Source organism: Pteropus alecto, unplaced genomic scaffold (genome assembly GCF_000325575.1).
Source record: "Pteropus alecto unplaced genomic scaffold, ASM32557v1 scaffold239, whole genome shotgun sequence".
Classification (NCBI taxonomy): domain Eukaryota; kingdom Metazoa; phylum Chordata; class Mammalia; order Chiroptera; family Pteropodidae; genus Pteropus; species Pteropus alecto.
In genome coordinates, this window is record NW_006494613.1 from 3246847 (window position 1) to 3272255 (window position 25409).

Below are 25409 nucleotides of genomic sequence, written 5' to 3' on the forward strand. Positions count from 1 at the left end.
GGGAGGAATCGTTTCCGGGGGAATCCCGCCTCTCCTGCCGCTCCGAATCTCCCCGGGAACTCGGGGCCCCCGGCAGCGAGGCCGGCAAGTTGTGGAGTTGGCCTCGGGCTCGCCGGCCGGTCCTGGGTCAAGTGGCGGCCGCCGTTTGCCCTGCGAGCGGGGCACGGGTGGCTGGGTGACCAGGCAGGGGTCGTGCCCCGCTCGGCTGCCCCCTCGGCCCCAAGTCCGGGGCGCTTCTCGCCGCGCAGCTCTCGGTCCTGCTGCCCCGGGCGTCCTGGGCGGCGCCGGGCGCAGCTCCCCGCCTCTGGCCCGGGTGCCTCCCTGCTCAGAGCTCTCCGGATTCCCGGTGGGGAAAAGTGAGTAGGAAGAAGGACAGCGCTCCCGGCTCCTGCCAGACCCCAAGGCCCGGCCCGTCAGTACTTGTCCTTCCCTTCCCCAGGGTGAGGCACCTTGGACCCGAGGCCTCAGCCATCGCCTCATCCCTGAGCCAGGAAACGGGCTCACATTTAGAGTGAACCCATGGAGGTCTTGGGAGGCTTTAGGGGGCTTCTTTTCTCTCCACCTACGTCTGTGTTCTCCTTACTACTAGTGAATGTTGTTGTTTTATAGTGGGTTTCTCTGGGAATATCCTACAAACTCTCCCATCCTTTCCAAAGTAGTTTCCAAATTTTAATCAAGAGTTGGTGTTCAGTCTGAAGGAACAAAGGAATCAACTGTCTGAGAGCCTGTGACACATGTTGATCTGAAGCATTACAGGAGTTTCTACCATCTATCTCGTTAATGACTTAATTGGGTTCAGAAGATAGTAAAAGAACAGAATGATAAATACTTTTGAGCTTTTAAAATATTTTTTAATAAGACATTACATTTTGGGGGAAAAGAAGTATAAGACGTTCCCAGGTACAAGGACGTTTCATTCAGTTGGTGGAACTGAGTTGGATTTTTTCTCCAGTAATGTAAATGATTAAAATGTGATTGTGTGTGGTGGAGAGAACTGTTTAGAGGAAGAGAAACTGTCTATATGTGTCCGAAGTAAAAAACGGTTATGTATGATGGATGGTCTTTACATTTTTGGAGAGAATTTGTGAAGCAAAGGGTTTTGGTAATTCATTCTTTAAAGTTATGAATTGCATTGAACCTGCTTATTAGTGAATCATAGGTTTAACAAGTGGGTGGCATCTTCCTGATGTAATTATTCAATGTTTAATCACCAGTTTGCTACCTTTGTTGAAGAAACACTGAAATAAGTTGACTTTTTAAACAAATGGTGCTTCAGCTGCCTGGAGTATGTTGAAATGTTTTTCAGTGTCGAAGTAAGTTATACTGGTTTTGCCCAGTGATTTGGTAATGTGGATTGAGTTTTATTGGTTCTGAGACTAGTGGCTTCATGACCAATAGTAACTTTTCTCTGGAATTCGTAGCTGGAAACAAAGAAGAGTCGGTCAGTGGAACAACTACTACTCTGTAGGCTGTAGAAATGTTACTCTAGTCTGTTTCATATACTCTGCTGGGGAAAAACCTCTTTCCATACTTATCCCTGAATCTGCCCTAGGTGAGTGAGAGGGGAAAAAAAAGTAGTTCTCATTGTTTGGTTTTATTCTAATGAGTTCTCTGCAGTGCCTTTGAGGTAGTTGAAAACCAAGTTTAACGCCTATGGGAAAACTTAGACCCACTTCTTGCATGTGTCTCTAAACTCTGCATAACTTGGATTTTATTAATTTAAACACCCTAAAATAGTGTTAGTTTCCAATGAAGAAGTGTCTGTGAAAGAAACTAAAGGCTCTTTTGATTCTTTTTAAGAAAAACATCATGATAAAAAATAACCTATACCACCACCTAGAGTCTGTTTGTTCGTGGATTGCTTCTGAAGTTTGCTTAAATTGACATGTCTCTTGTGGTTCCGATATAGCTAAAAAGTGATTAGGAAGTGCTAGCTTACAAAAGGCCATCCAAAAGAACAATTATTTGTGTAATAAATAGCAAATGCCAATTTAAATTATCCATGCTACCTTTAGAATGGAAAGTTATGACATACCAGAGTGGGCTGTTCTCCAAAAGCTGTTAATTCAGAAGAATTTAAAACAGGAATTTTTAGTTTGTGCTCCAAGGTAGCTCTGATTGCCTAAAGACTTTCTACATTGTTACCAGAGATACAAAAATCTTCAGATTAAATGCTATTAGGGCTTTTTGAAGTCCAGATGAAACAAAAACGGGAATGTTAAAACTCCAGAAATTCTGGAAATTCTAAGGTAAGAGAACATAGGGTATAGTAGAGTTGTGGTTCAAAAATATGAAAAGTAAAATCAAAGTGAAATAAAATGATAATCTGCCTTGCTGGTAGTTTATATATAGTAAAGCAGTCTGTTAAATGGGAGACCTTAGGAAGGCAGCTTTGTTGCCATGTAGTGTGGTGTATTCGTATTATCCATGGAGGAATGTTCCTTCTTTAAATGGTATAACCTGAGAAAAAAAATGGCCTCCAAGATCTTTAATTAAATACCAGTTGAACAGAGAGAACTAGAGCACTGTATTAATTCTGTCAAACATCACTATTTTAGAACTTTGAGGACAACTAAAAATGAATTAACTCGTATCTGAAAGCAGAGTTTTATGGAAGGTGACAGATGAGGCAAAATATGTCAATCTAATGGAACAAACAGGGAGATAAGGAGATGTGTCATCCTTGGCTCTCTAGAAAGATGAGAGAAGGTTATTATTAATTGTACAGATTTCATTGAAAAACAATACTAGAAAATGCTGGCATAGAAGTAATTTTAAACCAGAATGGCTTAATATATATGATATAGGATAAAGGGGTTAGGTTTTTAATATTAAAACTTTAAGGTTGTGAGAAAGCAATAATAGTTTTATATATGGGGCTAAAAGATAATTCTGCCCCAAATAAGTTCAGAACATCTCATTTTTATCAAGACAATTGTTCACTTTAAATTTTGATAGGTTCAGTTTTGCTTTGCAAACTTTACAATTGGTTTTTAAAGTTAGGTTAATAAAGGAATTTTAGTTTATCTGTCTATCATAAGCCTCTCTATTGCTCTCTCTCTCTTCTCCCCTTTTCTAAAATGAATAGCTTCTACATCTTTGGATGTTTTCTTCTACGAAAATTGCCTTTATTTGTTGCTTCCCTTCTTGGCTGAGGTGGAGTGAAGGTTCTTTACTCTTGTGCTTTTTCCATATGCCACTTCAGGTGGCTGATACACAATCAGAGTGGGTTTTGTTTCATTTTGTTTTAATAGTGATTTACTGTTACGTGGTCGAAGACTGGGGGGAAAAAGCATTTACTTTTCTAACAAAGCCCTTTGTGCCCACATCTTCCAACTGGAGATATATTTTTATGAAAAGCAACTTTCGATTACTATTGAAAAGTCAAACATTTTTAACAGAATAGGGTGAGACTTTCAAGATAACGAGCTCGAATCTGAATTGAATTGTTCAAGCTGTATTTTCTTAAGTTGAAGTTTTTTGAGGGGTTTGTTGGGATTGGGGGGAATGAGCATAATCATTCTGTAGTTTTTAGACAACACAGCAATCAGAGAAATGTAACACTAGGGCAGTCACTAAGACTTGAGAAGGTAAAAATCAGGAGTGTCAGATAATGAAGCAGGCCAATGGAATGGAACTGAGGATTATGTCCAGAGGTTGGAATGAACAAAAAGTAAATGGAGGAGGGAGATCTTGTTTCCGTATCCTGTTTGCATCTGATGCTGAAGCAGGGACATGAATTGCTGATGGTAATGGATTCCCTTTTATGAGGACAGCAATATTATATAACTGGTAGTTGTTTGAGGGGGAAATGACAAATTCCCTATTTGTGCATTTGCACTTTGTTTTCGAATGCCGCTTAATTATATCTTAGATAGAGATCAAAATTGGTTACCAGAGTAGAACTAGGAGTTATAGTTTGTTTGGAAGAAAATGAATTAATATTAGGTTACTTTTTAAAAATTTTTTTTAAGATCTGGTGTTTTCCAAGGATCTTACTGAACATGGAAAACAGAGAGCTGAGGTTTGAGTGGTTAACTGGAGAACCTTTTAATAGACTATCTGATAAAAATAACTTGATGTAAATAACTACAGAAAAAATATTTTCTTTAAGCACATTATCATATGATTCAAGGTAGAGGGAAAATTGGTACCAAATTGACCTCTGAAGTCTTTATCAGGATTTCTTTGCAAACTATAATATAGATGCCCATCTGTTTTTTTTTTTTTTTCTTTTTATCCCTTGAAATTTAATGTTCACATTTGATGGGTATGGATATTTAGGATTCTAAAAACTAGTTCATTTAGGAGAGAACTTTCATTTTGCTACAGGTATGAAGGGTGTTATTAATTTTTTATAATAAATATAGGTATTGAGATAAGTAGGATGTTATACTAATTATTTTCACTGTTATAGTACATACTTTGCATTATGAACTTTGAAATTCAAATTGCCTACACTATTTTGCAGATATCACAAATAAAGCATCATAAAACTTGAGGTGTTTTAGGAACATAAGATCATTTTTCTTAAGTTTATAAGATATTGAGAAAAACAAGGATAAGGAAAAAATAAATGTGATACATTTTACTATTGCATTAGGATTTTGTTAAAATTAATACCTTGAACCCTGCTAGGGATAACATTTAGCCTAGAACTCTAGGGGTTATATAATGAGAAGCACATTTGAAGAATTTAGAAGATTGGCAACTCGAAAATGTAGAAAAAAGTCACTTTTTGGAGTTATGAAAAAAAGAACTCCACTGCATTTACTTAGTAGTAGTAAGATTTTTTTAAAGGCCATACTAGATTTTTAGATTGTTTTTGAAGATAATGCTATAGATAATCACCTTTTAAAGAAATTATAGTCTATGGTCATGCTACTGTGAACAAGCCTGATTCCCTCTGATCTCGGAAGCTAAGCAGTGTTGAGCCTGGTTAGTACTTGGATAGGAGACCACCTAGGACGACCAGGTGCTATAGGTGTAAAAATTTAAAAAAATAAGGGATTGTAAACTGACAAAGTCCTTGCAATCTGTGAGGTCAACCAAGGGTTGCCTCTCCTAAAAAAAAATAAAGAAATTATAATTAATCTGATTTGTTTTTTGATCAAAAAATTTCCAGAACTCCAGAATATGTTGAAACTTTGGCCGGGAAGGTGCTTGTGGCATCCATCCATCCATCCAACCACCCATCCTACCATCCTCCCTCTATCATCCCTTCCTCCCTACACCCTCCTTTCCCTCCTTTCCTCCTTTCCCTCCTCCCCTCCCCTTCTCTCCCCTCCTCTCCTCTCCTCATAGTAAATAGGGCTAAGGTAAAAAAAACAAAAAAACAAAAAAAACAAAACATTTCATTAAGAAAATTGGAAATAGAATTACTTTTCTGACAGGGTTAAAGTTATGTTTGAAATTCAAAGCTAGCATACTTCACTCTCTTCCGAAAAACTTTTAACTTTGTACACCTTAGGGAATAAAGCTCTAAATTCAAACCCATCTTTTCTCTTTAGCTTTGTGTCATTTAGCAAAAATATCTTTAAGGATGGAAGGAAGAAACCCTTATTTGCCTTAAATTCCAAGTCACTGTGTGGATCAAAAAATCTTAAACTAGAAGCCTGCTGGGAATTTGAGTCATCAGCTTAAGATACCACAGGGACCAGGACAACTCTCATTGACTTGACAGTGTTTATTTAGAGCTTTGATGGAAAGGAGTCTTTCACCCTTTCTAATTAAGAAAGTCATTTTTTCAGTCATGATAGTCAGGGCTACTCCTCCCCCACCCCCCCATCCATAATTTTATAATGGATTGAGGAACTAAGGAATTAGGAGTTTCTGTTGTCAGTATCATGCTTTGATTATTTTACCTTTACTTTCTTTGCCAGCTGTGTGAAGGTACTAAGTAAACATTGGGTCATCATCTTGAGATAGGTAAAAGCTTAAGCCATATAGTGGATAAGCTAGGTTCTTGTAGTTGTGTGCTTTTAATTGTTGAGTTTGCCTATACTGTACATAGCACGTGGACATTTTAAATATGTTACTTCATTAAAAAAAATCAGATGATAATTTAGCATTGCAGTAGTAAGATAGGAAATGGCATTTATGTGCAATCTTAAAATGAGAATAGTATTATAATTGTTTTGGTGATTTAATGTCATAATACAGATGAGAAAGCCTGACATGTAACAAGACACAATGGAAGTTTGAAAATTAGAAATTTAAAATTAAAAACAAGGACTTTTCTCTTGAGGAATCCAGAAATCAAGAGAGATGAAATGTATAAGGGATTATAACTGGTTTTTGAAAAGCACAGTCTTAATTTTTTTTTTGATTCTTGAATTTTTGATTTATGAATTTATAATATTCTACAAGTAGTGGTAGATTTATACAGTGGAAGAGAAATTAAGGGAAAGAAGGAGGACAGAAGAAGGTACAGCATATTAAGAAAAAATATTTGAAAACATATGAAACACTCCCAAGTGAGTTATAAGAAATATCCTCAAAATGAATTAATCACAGTTGCATTTTTCCCCCCTCTAAGGGCAATATTTACACAACGGGTCATGCAGGCTGAGTTTGATTTTTGAAAAACATATTTTTAAAAAGTATTTTTCTTTTCTTATTCCACACATACTTTTCTATCTTAGATTCTGCTGCTAAAACATTGTAAGATACAGATAAAAGGAAAGTCCTTTTTTTTCCTCTGGGCAACTTCTGTAGACTGTAGAACAAAGTTAGATTTCTAAATTCTGAAATTCTGATTCTATACATCAATATCTGCTGTTTTTGACAGTAAGCAGTAAAGCCTGTGGTTTTAAAAGGAGTAGAGATGATTGCGTAAAAAAGTTATTATTTAGGTACTTTACTTGCCTTTTGCCTTTTCTTTTTTATTGGGAGGAGGAACAGGGGGAAGAGGATTTTGGGGCAGCTGCTTCATGCTAGGTGTTGTGCTGGCCACTTTACACTTCCCTGGTGACATAAAGCTATAATTTTCTCTATTCTACAGATAAAGAAAACTAGTCTGGGAGATGCCTAAGCGACCTGCTTGAGGTTACATAGTAAATCTCATTGATAATAATTTGCTTTTTTATGAGATTATGCCACCTTTTGAAGAGAAAAACAGTCTCCATTCGATTTTTAGAAAGTCATAAAAACCCTGCTCTCAAACTGATAGCCATAGAACTCATGCAGCAGATACAGTTTGCCCAGCCTGGATTCTCAGAAACCAGTCTTACTGGGAAGGCATATCGTTTCCAACATATGATGCTGCAGCATTCGATGTTAGTTCTCAGAGCTGATGTCCAGCTCCCTGCACTTAAGGGAGAAATGTAGTCACCAAGGGCAGCTATGTAGGCTCTTTACCCTTCCAAATGCTAAATGGTAGCATTTATCACTGTTTGATTCCCAGTCCACACCAACTACCTGTCCTATGTGCTTTTCATTAAGCAAGATGCCTCTATAAACCGATTTGCTTGAAAATGGGGAAGTAGGAAAAGGTACTTCTAGGACAACTATGCTTAAATCCAGAACATCCATAGCTTTTATCAAATTCCCATACAACCTGAAAATCTAAAGAGTCTATGAAATTACTTCAATTTCTGAAAGCTCAAGCAAAAAAAAAAAAAAATTCAAAGTTAAGAACAAACACACACCAGAAGAAAATGTTATGATGATTCAGGTCAGTCATGGATTACCATGTAGGTAAGAGCAGCATTTTACTAACAAGGTGAACAATGCATTCATACTCTTCAGTAGTAAGTAGAGCTGGCCTGTGAGTGCTCTCATCACAGTAGTTGACTAAAGGTAGCTGGCTCTTAATCTACAAATAAAAGTTCCTCTAGTGATTTTTAAATAGAACTATAAATGTATATAATATGTAGAACCAAAGCTGCTGCATGAACAAACGCATACATACCTGTACTGTAAAATTTCTCTTTTTAAATTCTCAGCCAAGAAAGTACCTTCCAAGTATTAGAATATCAAATGAATCATAAGACTGTTCTGAAGAGCACGTTTTAATAGCATGAGAAAACAAGCTACAAACACAAGGGTAAAGTAGCTAGCCTTTGCTCCTTCTGGTTACCGCAGACCCTGCCTTGGGGTCAGCCTGGACTTTACTGCTGGATTCACTACAAAGGTTATTAACTACTCCTTAACATCTGGTACACAAGCCCCTTTTTACGAAATTCATATAGCAAACAGACAAACAAAAAAGTGTGAAATAAATCAAGACTTGGTTTCTCATCCTGGATTTACTCAATAGTTAGATATATAAGTTTTAAAATTTATTTAAATCCTTAGGGGCTCAATTTCTTCCAATATAAAATGCAGACAATAAATGTTTTAGAAAATTTTAAATTAACAACAATAACAAATATTTTGTAAGATAAATAAGCATTTACCCCATTGTATCACATGCATACCCCTGTCCCCCATTAAAAAAAAAATATACAATTGAGAAATTAAGAAAGCAAAAGAGAAAACAGGGAAAAGCGGAAACCAAATGGTAGATGTTTATATGGGTCACAGACTGAACACATTCCTGACTATGGTGAAGCAAATTGGAAAAGAACTTTCTCACTCATGGGACAGTAGGCAAGAACATGTAGCTACTCACTACAGCCCCGAATCCTCTAACAAGATCGGATTGTCTCTCATGGTTCTTTGTACCCCTGATTGTAATAATCACCCTTGTTTAATGTCTGTTTCCCTCAGTAGCTGGTAAACTCCATGAATAGGGACACATTCATCAGTGTATGTCAGTGCTGTAGGTGCCTGGCACATAGAAAGCTGTTTGTTACAAACATTTGTGGAATTAAACTATACCAATCCCAACTATTGGTAAAATTTGGCTTTTTTGGTGTCAGCAGTGGAGTCTTTATGTATATATTAGCTGCTAATTATTACGTGTAACGTGCATAATAGCTGCTATTCTACATTTTTTTCTTTAGTCTATTTAAATTAGAACTTCTAAAAGGCATCATATTTGTTCCTTAAGATTTATCATCTTCTTTCCAAGCATATTAATTATGAAGGAAAAAGTGACACTAACTGTAGGTGACATTATAATTACTTGGCACTAGAAATTGTTTTGTAATGTGAAGTTTCTTCATATATACACAGATTACAATATATTAGAAAACATGTTCAGCAAAATCTTTGGGGTCAGCATTTAAGGAAACGAAACAAAATATTTCTAGAGCCTAATAGGCAGGGTTTTTAGTCACTTCAAGTCAGTAGTCATAGGATCCACCAGCTTGACATCTTTAATTGTGTTATATTTGACTGGTTGGGATGATGGAGGTCTCTCAAAATCTTATATTTAGTGTTAATTTTGGCATTCAGTAATCTTAAAAGTTAGAGAGTATCAGGGATGACTTGATTCAAACCAGTAAGATATAAGACTTAAGTAGTATATAAAGCCCTTTTGTTATTTTTTTTTATAAATTAGGGTTTGTTCTTTACTAGAGGTAAATTTTCTGACTGCTAGAACATTATCATGTTCAACTAGATTAATAATGCTAAGGCAGAAAAAAACAATTTTAAAATGGAGCTCAGAAATTTCTAGACTAGCAATTTTCAAAGCTAAAAGAAATGTATAGATTATCTGAGATTTTTTACAGCATTGAGATTTAACAAATGCTCTTGAAACAACTTTAACTCAGTTTCTTGCTTTGTGAAGATAGTTTTTTTTTTTTTTTTACTAAACTTCATGGAAGTGGATGTCTTTTGTAAACAAAAAATATCTCTTCTCATGGTTCATATATTTTTATCTGTGTTCACATGCTTGTAAATTATAGCAAAAGAAGATATGTAGGCTAATGGACTATTGTCCAAAGTAAAAGGATAGAAAAACTAACAGATTTATAATTTATGTGGTATATTTCACTCTGCTTTTATCAGTGCTGATCCTGAATTTCTGAACTGCCTTTTCTTTTAATTGTTTTTTGTTAGTATGTTTATGGAGTATATCAATTCTGTATATTAGTATGAACTTCCTATTGTTGGATTCTTCAGCAGAGATCTAAACTTAATTTCTGTTTTTATGAACTGACTTGTAACTAAGGCATGATGTCTCATTTAAATTAAGATTATTAGCCAGTGCAGTTAAAAAGGAAAATGAGAATCTAAATCATTAGTTTCCTGATAGTTGTCTCTGTACAAGTGTTTGTTTTAGCTTTGACTTCTCATCCCTCAATGTATTTTACATTTTTTATGTCTTTATGTATCATTCTAATAACATGAACATACTTACTTTGAGTTTTAAACTCTTGTGCCACATTCTCTTTTTATACCTTAAAAAGTAGTGAATTGTCATTGGACTTATTTATCATTTTAGTACAACTCTGATCTTTCTTTTGAAATATTATATGTTCCATTTAATGGCATACTACCTTAACCTGTAAGGTTCCAGGTTGCAAAAGGCAAAAATGACAATATTGGTTAATATTGAAAATAGGCAAAAATGGGCCTTTGGGCAGTCAACGAAAAAGATAAAATATGACTAAATCTTTTGAAAATCTAAAATTAATTTGCATTTCCTTACCTGAATCATAGAAATCTAAATTTTTTTTTTTTATGTTATTGTTCTTTAAAATTGTTTTCATGTGTCACAGCGAAAGTAGTAAAATTCTTTCTGGTTGCATGAAGTAAAAGGAGAGAGAACTAGCACACATTAGTAGATACTAAAACTAAAATACCCCTGTGATGATGGCATTAGTTTGGACTGCATTTGATTTTATTTTACGGTGAATTTTAATGTTTTTCGTTTTTATTTTTTAGAATTCTGGTAAATGTGAACAGCAATCCAAATACATATAGATATAAAAAAGAGATATTTTTAAAGACATCCAGCTGTGAATTTTTCTACTGGGGATAAGTAGCAAGTTGTAATTGCTTTCTGGATCTTAAGTCATTTGCTCTATTGAATACTTAAATGAAGCATCAGGAAGGAAAAGAAAATTGTATTTATGCATATTGCCTTGTTGTGAGTGTTACAGAATTTAGCAGTTCTCAATGATCATTGTTACTTTTAAGAAAAAAAATAAGTAGTGAGGGACTAGAAAGTTTTGGTGTGGAGAGGAAAGGAAAAAATTACTTCTAAACTATGTTGATGTGTTCATTTCTTTTGCTTTAGGTCTATTTATGTAGTGTAGTCTAGAGGAATGGTGAAAGGTAATAATTTGTGGTGAAAATGTTAGTATCCTTTGCACACTGCTGGGTAGTTTAACTATTAATCAGGAATACCACGGAGAATAAGAGATTAGAACTGGAGACTAGATAGGGTTCAGTGTGGCTCCTCTGAAGCTATGAAATGGGCGAGCCATTTAATGTTTCCTGGCCTCTGTTTGTAAAATAAGGGAAGGAGTGGACTAGAATAATAATTTGGTTCTTCTCTATTCGAGGCTTCATAAGAATCAGTATCACTCCAAAAGTGAGGTTTTATTGTCACATGCACTGAGTAACAGGGTGTATAGAACTAAGGGCTGGGAGGATGTCCCTTATGAATTTTTGAGCTTGACATTTAATATTTTATAGCAAAGTTTTTAGTTTAGCATAATTGAACTTGTACTAGATAGGGTTAATAGGCTAGAACAAAAGGTCAAAGCATAAGGCATTAGGCTTAATTAAGGGAGAACAGGAGTGGCAGGAGTGTGTGACAGTTAAATGGGTTTCCCACAGACTAATGTCGGTTACAGTGCAACCATGCCTCAACTTAAGTGGGTTATTTTGTGCAAAGGGCAGCAGTGATTAGCAGTTTGACATGCCAGACACTTCTGGCCAATCCCATCTGTTTCAGAGGTTAAAAAAGCACACCTTTATGAGCTGATGGATTGATTTGTGTGCCTGTCTGGTAAAGATTAGAAGTCCAAGGCCAATGCAGTAAATGTCAGTTATAGAATATTGTCCTTTCTTTGTTGGCTCATTGTTTTAACCGCCAACTGTTTTATAATGGGAGATACTTGCTGTTTATGGAGTCCAATGCAAGATGGGGTGAGGGAACAGGTGAAAGAGTAATAAAAATATTTCCTAGATGGGACTGTGAATTAATATATACTGTAGCAGGTGTTTTTCAGTGGAGATATGGCCTACTCTACATACACTTGATTTTCTGGTACCTCTTTTTCAGACCAATGGATAGTTTACTTCCATACCGTCACAGATATTTAAAAAATGTAATATTTTTTCATTGACCTCCTGGGGAAGAGGGAAGAGAAAAGAGAAAATAGAGACATAACACACACACACATACTTGCTTTGTGGATAGGATTTACTATGTATGCTCACCTGAAATCGATGCATTGCGTTAAAATGAAGTATGCCTAAACCTAGACTTGGACTTCTTTAACTTTGAGTGCTGTAAGAGTGATGCCATTCATATAGTTTATTTTCAGTTCAAAGTTGTAGCCCATTTAAAGATACACAAAGGCTGGATTGTGGTTACACAAATTGGCTTTAATGTATCCAAGGAAAGGAAAATCCTGATTTTATATGGATGAAATAGAATTTTAGATATTGTGATCATAATCAGCTTTGGAAACATAAGCATTCAGTCTTTTGGGTAGACAGAGGAAAGTGCTTGAGAAATAACAAAAAATTGTCTTTGTCATAAAATTATCATTACCCTATGATTGAGTTCAAATAAAAATATAACCCGAAACACTAGACAGTATTAGAAGATTCTGATTGGCCCCTATATTTTATCTTTATCAAAGTACGTGAACCATGAATTGCCTATTACATAGTTTTAACCCTTAAACGATGTTGGGGTTAGGGGTGCCAACCCCCAAATAGTTGAAAATCTGTATATAATTTTTGACTCCCTCAAAACATATGTTGTTTCTTGTTTTTGGAGAGAGATTGGTTCCAGGACCCCCATGAATCCCCAAATCCACGGATGTTCAAATCCCTTATATAAAATGGTGTAGAACAATGCATATAGTCAGCCCTCCACATCATCAGATTCCAAACTGAGGGTCAAAAACAGCACAGGTGTTTACTGAAATCCACGTTTACATGGACGTGTGCGGTTCAAACCCCAGTTGTTCAAAGGTCAGCTGTATATATATTTTGTTAGACCCTGAATTACTTCTCATAGAAAGAAAATTAAAATATCTAAAGATATAGTCACTGAAAGTTACATATGGATCATAATAGTAACTGATACTTTTTAAAATATATGTATGTATTTATTTTACTACTAAGCTATTCCAGAATGAATTGGCTTAAGTTACTGAAAGAAATTGAGATATTTTATTTCTCATTTAGAAAGGACAAAGCGACAGCATGGTATTGGAGTTTATTTAGCAATATAGTACTTAAATAAATATGAATTCATCCTTGTGTTCTTTGTGGAGTAACATCAATTGAAACGATTTGAGTCTAATACAGATTTACATAAAAAAATGTCTTGCCCTTCTATGAAAGGAGAAAAGGTTAGAAGCATAAATTCATTAAATCATCTTTAAATTGCAAAGGATTGGCTTGAGTAGTATAAAAGTACGTACGTGGGTAGTAAATTAAATGTGGGAGATTTATCTAATTTAATTGACATACTTCTTAAATGAATTTCCTGGCGATGTTATAATAAACCTAAAATAAATATTTGACTTTCTACCTTTGTGCTAATATAAACAGTTTCTTTCTCTTTTCTCTGGTAAACTCAAGTTCCGGTAATACCTAGTGTATGTTAAAATTTTACTAAACTAAGGGGAAATATTTTGTATAGTTAACTTGTTTTGCATGTTTTGATATATTCTGAGGCTTTAATATACATTGTCCTTTGTAATCTGTGGTAGTCAATTTCTGTCAGTATAGTGTATTTTCTTTTACTAATGTGATGGTAATAGCTTTGAGACATGTAAACTCTGCTCCTCTTAGCAAGTTAGTTGAACGTAGGCTTGTTTAGGGGGAAAAAAATGAAAGCAGGAACTGTTAATATATTGATACTTCTCAATTTATGATGGAGTTACGTCCTGATATACTTATTGTAAGTTGAAAATATCATAAATCAAAGTATATTTAATACATATAAGCTACTGAACATCAAAGCCTTGCCTAGACTACCTTAAATGTGCTTAGAACAATTTATATTTGCCTACAGTTGGGCAATTATCTTGGGTTTCATCTCAAAAATAATCACGTTTCTCTTCTCACCAGAAGCAGGAATCACCAATGTGCATTTTGTAGACTCGATGAGTTGCAAAAACACAAAACATAATATCCCCAAAACGCTGGCAACACAGTACATTGTAGAGTATTGGTTGTTTATCCTTGTGATCACATGGCTGACTAAAAGCTACAGCCCGCTGCCACTGCCCAGTGTCACGAGAGTGTTGTATGGCATATTGCTAGATCTGGGAAAGATTAAAATTCAAAATTTGAAGTACTGTTCGCATTGAATGCATATTGCTTTTGCATACGCACCGTAAATTGAACCATTGGAAGTCAGGGATTATCTGTACTTAGAATCTTGTGTTTGCAGTTCTTGTCCTAAATTTTTTTATGGCTTTGTAACCTGAATTTTAGTTGTTAGAAATTTTTATGAGACACTGGAAAATATAATAGCCCTATTTCATGTTTTGATTTTAAATGTTGTTAGGGTATAGAATTGTCCTTTGCCTCTATTCAGGCAAATTAATTTTAGTAAGGAAGCCATAATATGTGATGAATATATTCAAATATATATTCTTAGTATATTTTATAAGTATATTTATAAAATCAATGTGTATATATTTGATATATTTCAAATAGAGATGTCTGCACCTGTTGATTGCAATAAGCATTTGGTATCTCCTAATGAGAGAGGGAGAATGTGCTACCACAGTCTTAAGTAGATCATTTCTCCTCGGTAAATTGCATACATTTTACTTTTTTATATTCTGTGACCTTGCAGTCAAGTGACTTCAGCCCAGAATAGTTTCAAAGTCATGTAAATGAATGCAATTAAGGTATTGCTTATCATCTTACATAGTTCAGATGGAACCTTATTGGATAGAGAGGTTTGTTTGCTTTATGAGGAAGGTCAGAATAAGGTTAAATTTTATTACATAAACTGATTTGGTAATGTTTTTATTTAGCCGCTGAAAAATTAGTGTCCTAATAGGAAATGATAATGCTTTTATTTTTTTAATTACTAGGAGGTTTCTTCAGTTATAATAGTAATAATTCTATTTTAAGGCAGTGCCTTCTGTCTACTTTTTGGAAACATTTTGCCCTTCGTTATGATTCTAGGTATCTTTGACTTACGCATATAGGTGACATTCCCTGCTTCTGATGGAGGGTAGCATAGGAGCTGCTGATGTATGTGCTTAGTGGATTTGTTCTAATGTTCATTTATCATACCAGTTGGTGCAGGACCTTGGACAACAGGATTAAAGTCCCAATTCATACCTGAAAGGAGACCTGCCACCCAGCTCAGCTGGTTGTCTGTAGGGGTTGGGGGAGCATTGACATAGATACTAGAAGAGTCTTGCTGATGATGAATGGGTGAGAGAGGGAGGGAGGGAAAAACGGAAGGAGGGTGTATGGGAGAATGAAGTAATAAAAGAAAGGCAAGTATTCTTTGTTGTAGTTGGACCATATAACTTTCTTTCCTTTTATGGTATTATTTTTATTTTGGCATGATGTATTAATTGATAAAGTCTCTAAGACTCACTGATTCATTGAGCAGACATTTACTGAGCATTAACTCTATAGCTTGCACCATGCCAGGTATTGGGAGATTCAAAGATGGATGATAAATTTACAAGATGCAGAGACAGTGACCTAGAGGAACAGTGGTTAAAGAGCCTCTTTGCTAGAATGTTGAAGAAACATCACTAAAAGACATTTTTGGTACCTGTGTATGGTTTTAAGGAGACTGAAAGGCACTGGTAAAGTGAAATAATAATGAAAAATAACTACTTTAATTTGAGAAGTTAAAGTTCAGGTTTATGAAATTATTTTTGGGGCTAAGCTATCATCCATGAGAACAGGTCGTAGGGTATAGGATAGGAGTCGAGAATTCTAGAAATGTAAACCAGGTATGAGTGCAGTGGCTGATGCAAATGGAATGTTGCAAACGGAATGTTCAGTAGAGTGGAATCAGGGAGTTTACATCATGTCTTATTACTGGCTGGCTTCACTGTCTGTCCATTGGCCTCTTGATCAATATAAAGTTTCCTCAACCACCACAATATTAAAATGTAGGCTATGTCTCTTTCTGGCCCCGAACTATTTCATTTTTATTCCTGAAAGTATAAACTTTCCCACAAGTTGATGTCACTGTGTATCTAGGACGGTTCTAATTCTGACTAACATTTTTTTGTTTCTCGTGGTCTAGGAAAAAACAAAACAAAACTAGGCGTTTCAAACTCTGTTGACTACCAAATAATTTTAATACTTTTCTCTCAGAATTCTGGATAAAAATTCCTCTTCATCATTGACATTAACTTTTCACATCCCTGAAAATAACTGATAGTGTTTACATAGTATACAAACAGACAGGTAGTGTATTTTGGTAAACAATTTTATAATGTAGATGTCGTCATCAGATGTCAACAGCTGTGCCCAAGGAATACATATATAATTAAGAATATTTTTTATATTGCAATACATCTTTTTTGTTGTCTTTCGAGATAGTTTATTTTAGTCAGTAGTTCAGATTTTGTTGTAAAACGTGCTGTTGAAATTTTTTCAGATAAAATGCACTTGAAGTAACACTTATTTCTCTTAATTTTCAGGGAGTGTTTGGATTGTGAGCTATTTAAGAACTCTGTTCTCAGGACCCATTATTTTAACATGTGGGAGAAATACATCCAGAAGGTATTGTATTTTGTCTTATTGCTCCTTTTTTATTTTTTTATTTTTTTTGTAAATGTAGTTAAGCTTTTCCAGTTATAGGAAAGAAAGAATATTATGCCATATTTTGTTATTTATTTTTCTTTAAGTTTCAGATATTGATAAACTAGTTGTTTGACATTTATAACAGGAGAGGGATACTTTTCAGTGTTGGTAAATTCTGAATTTAATGTAAGTAAAAGAAATCTGATTTAGATGTAACCAATTTTGCCTATTTTAAACATCTGAAGTATTTACATTTTACCTTTTCAGTACAGAACTATTTAAAAGAATATTTTAATTCAAAAATGAAATTTAAAAGGTTCCTGTTTATTTAAGATAGTGTGAAATATACATTAAATAATTAGGCAGTCTTAAAGTCCTTTCTGCCTACGACAGATCTACTTTCTAGTATAAGGATCAGCTGCCACCTGTATTTCAACATCAGACTTTCATCAGGATCCATGGACATATTCAGCCATGTCACCTGACTCTGCCTCTGATCATCTGTTTACTAAATTCCCTATCAGTATTATCACATGTGGTTAAATTGATGTAGTAATAATAAATCATCTACTTGCTGTCCCTGAGTCTCAGGACATGTGATATATTACTAGGAAGGAAGGATAGTAGGATCATCAGTTGAGAAACTTACTTGCTTTGTGTTCTGTCCTTGCATCCTCAAGACTCCATGTGGATATACTAGCGATTTGGCTAGTCAGTGGTGAACACAGTTCCCTTCAGCCATATCCATTGTTTCCTTTGAAGTGCCCACCTGTATACCTCCCCTAAGACTTTTGTGTTTTCCTTTTAAAAAAACTTGCCAGCTCTCTTGTTTAGAATAGAAACAGATGAAGAAAGGACACATAAATACATTTAATAATATATTTGTTAAAGTTGTAGTGAATAGGTCAACTTCTTTTAATACATATTATTTACTGGATATTCATGATTTATTTGTATTTGCCTGAAATAACACAAAAATCAGTTTTACAAATTTTCTTAATCCCTTGTTAAGCAGTATGAACTGGATGAATATAGTCTTTTATGTTTCCATAGCATATTTTATTGAACTAGTAAAGTAGAAACTATGTCATGATTATTCACTATTGACAAAGCAGCATTTTTTCCTTCATTTATGAGAAGGAGGGTAAAAACAAGTAAGACATTTAAATAAGCATATTGGATTGTAAAAGAACTTGTAAATGAACCCCAAATATTTAATTTTTACTGTATATACTTTATCAATGAAAGAAATATGATCAGAAACTGGATTTTGTGGGAATTAAGGTTATCTTTTTAAATTGAAGATAAGAATTAACTATTACAATTAAATATTTGAAGATATAAACATTCAAATAGTTATACTTGTTATAAAGAGGATTGTTATGCTTGTAAAGTCATTAGGAATTATCCATTTATGAAAGTTATGTAGTCACAAAATTAAGAGTAGGTTTGAATAACGTTGAACTGGTTACTGTTTTTTATTATAAAGAAATTGCAAAGAAGTTAAGTTTTGATGCAAGGTTAAGTAGACAAATTCTCATGTAACTTCAGAATAGGAATTGGTTTTAAGTAATTCTTTTGCAAATAACTCATGTTAGGCCCTTTTTAAAAAAATGTTACTTATTTTCTCAAAACATTTTACTGAAGTATAGCTTCATATAGTCAAATAGACAGTCTTACTTGCTAGTTTAATGATTTTTTTACATAAGCATACTCTGTGTAAGTATACTGTACCCCAGAAGGCTGTCTTTCCTAGTCGGTACTCCCTCCACACAACAGAAACTCGTCTTTGGTGTATTTAGCATACATTAGTTTTGGCTATTTTTGAAACTTTATACATTTGAAATCATGAGTTATGAACTCGTGTGAATTTTTTGAACATTATGTCTGTGAAAGTCATTCATGTTTGTACCATTTGTGTTGTCTCCTCGCCCCCCCAAATCTATATTTCATTGTGTGGTTATACCACCATTTATCCCTTCTACTATAAATGGACATTGAATATCTTTACAATTTGGGTTTACAGATAAGGCTGCTCTGAACTTATTTGTATTTTTTGGTAGAAATAAGCATTCATATCTGATAGGTATTTATGCACAGGAATAGAACTACTGAATTCTGATATATGTATATGTCTAATATAATAGAGACTTGGAATGCTTTTAAGGATGTTTAGGAAATGGCCATCAGCATATCTTTTATTAATGATAGATCTTAATATGGACTTATTTTTCACAAACTTTATATAAACTCTAAAGTTGTTTTTTAAGAGTTATAAATTTTTCCTCTTAAAGATAAGTTGCTTATTTTCTGATTCAGTTGTGACAGACTTGATTTATGAAACTTAAATCAGTCCTAACCCTAGTGAAGGAAAATATTTATAACTTTGAAAATACTGAAAATGGATTTCGAAACAAATTAGACATTTTATATGATGATTTTTATTGTTCAACTTTGGATACCTCTTTGAATATCTAAATTAATAGATATACTTGAGTTAAAAAAACTTCAACATTTCTGATGACTGTTTCTTGCTACCTTTGTGTTTGTGTTAATCTATTTGGTGTTTTAAAGTGAAATTATTCATTCTAGAACATAAGTACTTGAAAATTTTTATATTAATCTTTTTCTCAGTGTTTACTATAGAATAGTGCTTTTTAGTAGAATTGTAATGTGAGCTGCATATAAAATTACAAGTTTTCTAGTAGGCACATTAAAAAAGGAAAAAGAAACTGGTAAAATTAATCAGTATTTTATTTAACCCAATATCTGCCAAACTCTGTCATTTCATTGCATAATTAATATGAAATTATATGATATTTTACATTCACTTTTCATATTAAAGTTTTTGAAGTTCAGTGGATATTTTCACATACAGCACATCTCAATTCAAACAAGTCACATTTTAATATTCTATATTAGATGTTTCTAGTGGCTACTCTGTTAGACAAACACAGCTGTGGAGTTACATCTTAGATTTTTTAAAGACTGTTCTTTAGTTAAATTTTATTGAGTTAAAATTATCTTTAAAAACCCAGTAGAAAGATGCCATGTCAGGTGCTAATATAATATTTTTACTAGATCCCAATCAGCCTGTTTTCCTTTCATCATTAGTATAAATAAAATTTTCTTTGGTTGAACATGAGATAAAGCAATTAGCCAGTGTTTAGGGGGCATGTTGTATGAAAAATACATATCTTTATACTGTAAGATCAAAATCAAAATCTGTAACAACAGATTCATACCTTCCATCTTACTCTAAGTTATATGCTTGATAGGATTTTACTCTTTTAAGGCATGACTGCTTTAATTTGTGATAAATCATATGGTATAATTCTACTAAATAAAATAGGGCAGTTAAACAGAACAGTTTGAATGTATACATATATAGATATATCTATGATTTTTCATTAATTAAGATATTTAAAGGCTACCTAGATTTTGAGGGTTAATATTTCTTCATGTATGTATTTGCCAAGTAGGATAAATCAAGAACTATAAGGTATCTTGTGTGAATCTGGGTCACATTTTGTTACTGAATTGGTTTCCTTTAAGCCAGATGTTCAGAATTTGGAAAATGGATAAGGGACTAATTATTGAGCTGTGAAAATGATCACATATATGGAGTTGTCTTGAGGGGTAAGGTCCCTTGATTAATACCTGCCATAATTGCACATGTTAGCTATTATTTTGGGTTCTAGATCTGAGGTAGTTTTATAGCCCTATCCACCAGCACATTTTTTTTTATAGTACTATCTTTTTCCTTTAAATGAAATCAACTATTATTTTTTGACACCCAATTCTAATAATATTATCTTATTAGCTATTTAAAAAAAAAAAGAAAGAAAAAATTATTTCTCTGCTTAAAAACCTTCATCTCAATTGCAGTAAAACTAAAGTCTTTGCATTGTTGTTAAGACCTGTCTTCTCAGTTAGGACTATAGAAGCCTCCTTTATTTCCTCTCTTCTCATTTCTTTTCCCACAACACTTATCACCTTTAAAAATACCTAAATGAAAACTCCATGAAGTCAGGGATTTTCTTCTGTTGTGTTCATTACTGATATAGTGGAAAGAACCTAGAATAATGCTGGGCATCAGTTGGTACCGCCACTATGGAAAACAGTATGGAAGTTCCTCAAAAAATTAAAAGTAGAACTAAGACATAGAAACAGCCCACATATCCATCAATATATGCATGGATAAGGAAAATGTGATATGTGCATACAATCGAGTATTATTCAACCTTTAAAAAGAAGGAAATCCTGCCATTGTGACAACAGGGATGAACCTAGAGGACATTATTCTAAGTGAAATAAGCCTAACACATCAAAGAACAAATACTGCATGATCAACTTGCATGAGGAATCTAAAATAGTGAAACTCATAGAAGCAGAGAGTAGAATGGTGGTTACCAGAAACTGGGGGAGGGAGGAAACAGGGAGTTGTTGCTCAAAAGGCACAAACTTTCAGTTATGCAAGATGAATGCAGATCTCCTGTACAGCATGATACATATAGTTAGTAGTACTGTAAATTAAACATAAAAATTTGCTAAAAGGTAGATCTTATGTTAAATGTTCTTATCACACACAAAAATATAGATGGGAGGAAACTTGAAGGTAATGGATATGTTTATGGCTTTAACTGTGGTGATGGTTTTGCAAGTGTATATTTATCTCCAGAGTCATCAAGTTGCATACAAATATGTACAGCTTTTTGTATATCAGTTATGCCTTAATAAAGTGTTTTTTTTTTAAAAAAATGCTGGACATATAGAAGGAGCTTGTAAGTATTTATTGACTAAATATTTATTGAATACATAGAGAAGATAAACTCTTTTTAACCCCTGAAAATTTGCCTTTATGAATTTTCTAGGGTAGGGAATATTTAAAGCAAGAGAAAACAAATATTCAGTTGATGTATAATAATACATTTTGATAAATTGAATTGGTTTGAACTGGTTTTTTGCCTTTTAGTTTTTACTATCCAATACATTCTGCACACTGTATAGCACAATAAAACTTTCTGAAGGAAGTATCATTACTCTGAACAAAGACTTTTGCCCACAAGATAAAAGGCCAAGTCCTGTTTCTATCTGGCTCCTGCTTATCCCAACATCATATTCCATTTGCCTCATCTTAAAACATGTTAGTTACACATTTCTTATACTGCTATTCTGTTTGTGCCATCTTTATCTCAGATGTCTTGTGAGCCTCACTGATTTTCTTCTACCAAAATGCTTTCCGTCCTGTGATTTGTATAATCACCCTAAAGAAAGGAACATGTGCCCTGTTCCACTTTCCCTTAGTAGTTGAGTACTATTCACACTGTATTTATTTTATTCATCTTTTCAGCAAGAGTGTAAACTACTAAAGAGAAGGGTTCATATCTTTTATAAATTTGTGATTTACAAAGCACCCAGCTCGTATATACAGGATGATAAAATATTAATGAAACAACTCCGGAATATATCCCGGAGCTTTAGAAACAATAAAACAAAGAAGATAAAAATTCATTCTGTATTATACTACACATTACTTAAACTGTTTTTGCATGTGGTCTGTGTGAAGATGAAATGATAGTGTGTGAGAAATTTGCATGTTCTAAAGTGTGATACAAGTATTTGTTATAGTACTCAAACTGTATTTTGTTGAATATGTAAATTTCTTTGGCTTAACTTAGTGTGAAATATATAGAATGTTGTTTTAATGGTTTTTACCTGAATAATTGCAAGATTGATTTAATGTTAGTTGAATGTTTACTATAATAAGTTTATTATCCATCTGAAACAAGAAAGAAAATAGAGATGCCTTTGTTGAAAGTAATAAATCACCTATTTGAAATGCAACGATTTAAAAGATGAATAAATTTAGAAGTTTTGTTCATTTTCAAAATTAGTTCTTAATTCTTCTTATTGAATTACATTAGGGTAAAATACATTTTTTGAATGACATCATTTCATAGATTTCCATAAATTTCTTAAAGGTGACTCCATCCCTGTCAATTCTATTTCCTAGGGCTATATAAAACTAAATAGCTTACCTGGCTAGTGGACGTTCTAAACAGGATTGAATTTTGTGATAATGAAAATATTTTTATTTGATTGGAGTATATAGTCCCACTGCTAAGACTAGTATAAGAATAGAATAAGTTTCTGACATTCAGAGATTTTTTTTCTCCCCTCAAAAACAAAATCTGCGTATCATGTGTATCAGGGTGTAGCTGTAAATTAGTTCAAAGAAAGAGATGAGTTGAAATTCAGGGAGGAAATGAGTTTTGTAGAACCAGAATCTTAAACCATGAATACTGTCATCACATATAAAGCAGGCCCTGAAAGTGTGGCAGAGCCTTTGTGGTCATTGTGTTTAAATGCTCAGATATTGGTGACACAAAGTGGTAACAGGCAGAATTTGTAAGGAGGTGGCGATGATTGTAGTTTGTAAGTCTTCCTTACTCATACAAGGTATGATGTGCAATTTGGGTAATATTCTTTTGGCAACTAAAGAGGAGTGGGAAATTAACTTTATATAGGCCACCCAGATATATTTAGGCAGTTGTTATACAAAACCCTTACTTTATGACCTAGGTCATAAAGTTTAGAAAAGATTTAGCCTTTTATTTTAATGGTAATTAAAAAATTGATCCTTAGGTTTTTATTTTATATTATAGGCTAAAATCCTGAAAGAAAGTCTGTTTATTCTAACAAATGGTGTAACCTGACGGTGAATGTTATTAAAGTTACTTTGACAAGTGTATTAAAAATATGTGCATGGAGTTTGTTTTTATACTGAGTTCATGCTAATTTGCCATTTTCATAGTAATTTCAGGAAATAAGAAATAAAAAATATTTTCATTTTATTTAAGTACTCTCATGAGTTTTTGTTAAGGGTGAAAACATTACAATATTTGCTTGAAAGTCACGTACAGTTTAAATTTAATCTGTTGACCACAGAATGCTATTTTCCTAAAGTCATTTACCATAGTATAACCTCTCTTCATCTTGTTTACTTTAATGTAAAATGGAGATTATCGTGCTTTTTTTTTTTTTAACACCAAAATTGCTTGAAATGAATATATATGACCTGTTTAAAACATTCAAGATCTAGCATTTAGGCTTGCTTCTGATAGGCTGATCACATGATTGATCACTAGTCATTCACTTGTAAGCTTGTAGTTTAAAAAAACATTGATTAGGCATAGGATTCCTGTTTTCTCCTGAGAGAAGGCAGAAGTGGTTGTTTCTTTGTTTTATTAAAAAAAATTAAATCGAAGAATATATTACTCTTTTACCTCTTGTGTAGGTAACTAAGAGTAGCCACCATAAAACCAGAGTTTTAACACTGTGGTGTATAAAATACTGGTCTTAGAATCATAAGGATTTTATTTGAGCTGTAGCTCACCACACAGGCTCTTAGCAATTTATTTAACCTGAGCCTCAGTCTCTCGATATGTAAGATGAGGATGCAACCTACATCACAAGAATATTATGCAAAGGAAATGAGGAAATAAAGTTTGTTGTCACCATTATAATGTTCTAGAAAGATAATGCATTTTTCTAAATTCTATATTTTTTAAAAGAAACAAAATAGGTTTTTGGATGACCATTGTTTTTCAATAGCACGCCCTTCTAAGTTAGGACCTTTTCTTCCACACATTTTGCATTTTTCTTTCTTTGTATTCTATTCCACTTTAAGAATTTTCACAAACCCCAACTATGCTTTTGAATTCCTTTCAAGTTTTGAATCAGTTAACACCTGCCACCTGCTGACCTAGTTCTATTCACTTCCTTCAACTCTCCTCTCCCCTTACACACTTGCTTGTTTTTGTTGGGTGATTAAACTGGCATTCATTTGATTTTTCTGAAGATCTGGATTAATACAGTTTTAGAAACAGCAGCTTCTGAAAGCGTTTGAGCTATGAAGCAAGGTGCACAGGAGCCAGTAATACTATTCTTTTTTTTTCCCCCTAGGGAAAACAATTTTCAGAGAAAACAATTAATAAAACCCCACATGGACTTGCTTTTCTTTCATTGTATAGCAGTTTTTTAAAGTGAGTTCTGCCTACAAATCCAGTTTAAAAATGTTCTCAGTGTAAAGTATAAGTTTGTGAAATGACTCACCACATATGTAAGCACTTCAAAACTACTATTTGAATTTTGATAGTTTTGTAGTTTTGCTGACTGCAAGAAAATAAAAGGTCTACTGCCAGTTCTTACTGGGTCAAAATTTATTTTTAATATATCAACATTTCCTCAGCTTTTTTTTTTTTACTTACGAAAGTCCTAGAGATTTTCCTGCAAAAAGGTTTAACAGGCTTTATTCCAGTAAGGAGAATTCAGGATGTTTCTGCTGGTAGTAACAAAAGCAGTGTAGTTGGTGGGTTTGTAAATAGAAATTACCAGAAGCTAGACTACCCTAGAGATGTATTTTTATTTAAAGAGACCAGTGGGAGTCATCAAGAACTAGTACTAATATTTGTGCCTTCATCATAGCTCTAGGTGCAGAAAATTTGACCAGTGGTTTGGAAACAGACTGTTAGTTTTTTGTGAAGTGTCAGAGGACAAGTTGCCCAAGTCATTTAGTCTGA

The 25409-nt window shown here is 33.8% G+C and overlaps 1 protein-coding gene across 7 annotated transcripts in view; it reads left to right on the plus strand.

The window, feature by feature from the left end:
- The window catches only part of NRIP1 (nuclear receptor interacting protein 1), an 84171-nt gene that overhangs the window by 1369 nt on the left and 57393 nt on the right, over nucleotides 1-25409 (plus strand). For 5 of the 7 annotated variants that reach the window (XM_015600191.2, XM_015600188.2, XM_025042489.1 and 2 more), the window contains exon 2: nucleotides 16722-16803. The gene's annotated coding sequence lies outside the window, so the exon portion shown is untranslated. Of the gene's footprint in view, nucleotides 1-53; nucleotides 441-16721; nucleotides 16804-25409 lie in introns of those variants that run through there. The other 2 variants (XM_015600192.2, XM_015600190.2) reach the window with 2 other exon arrangements.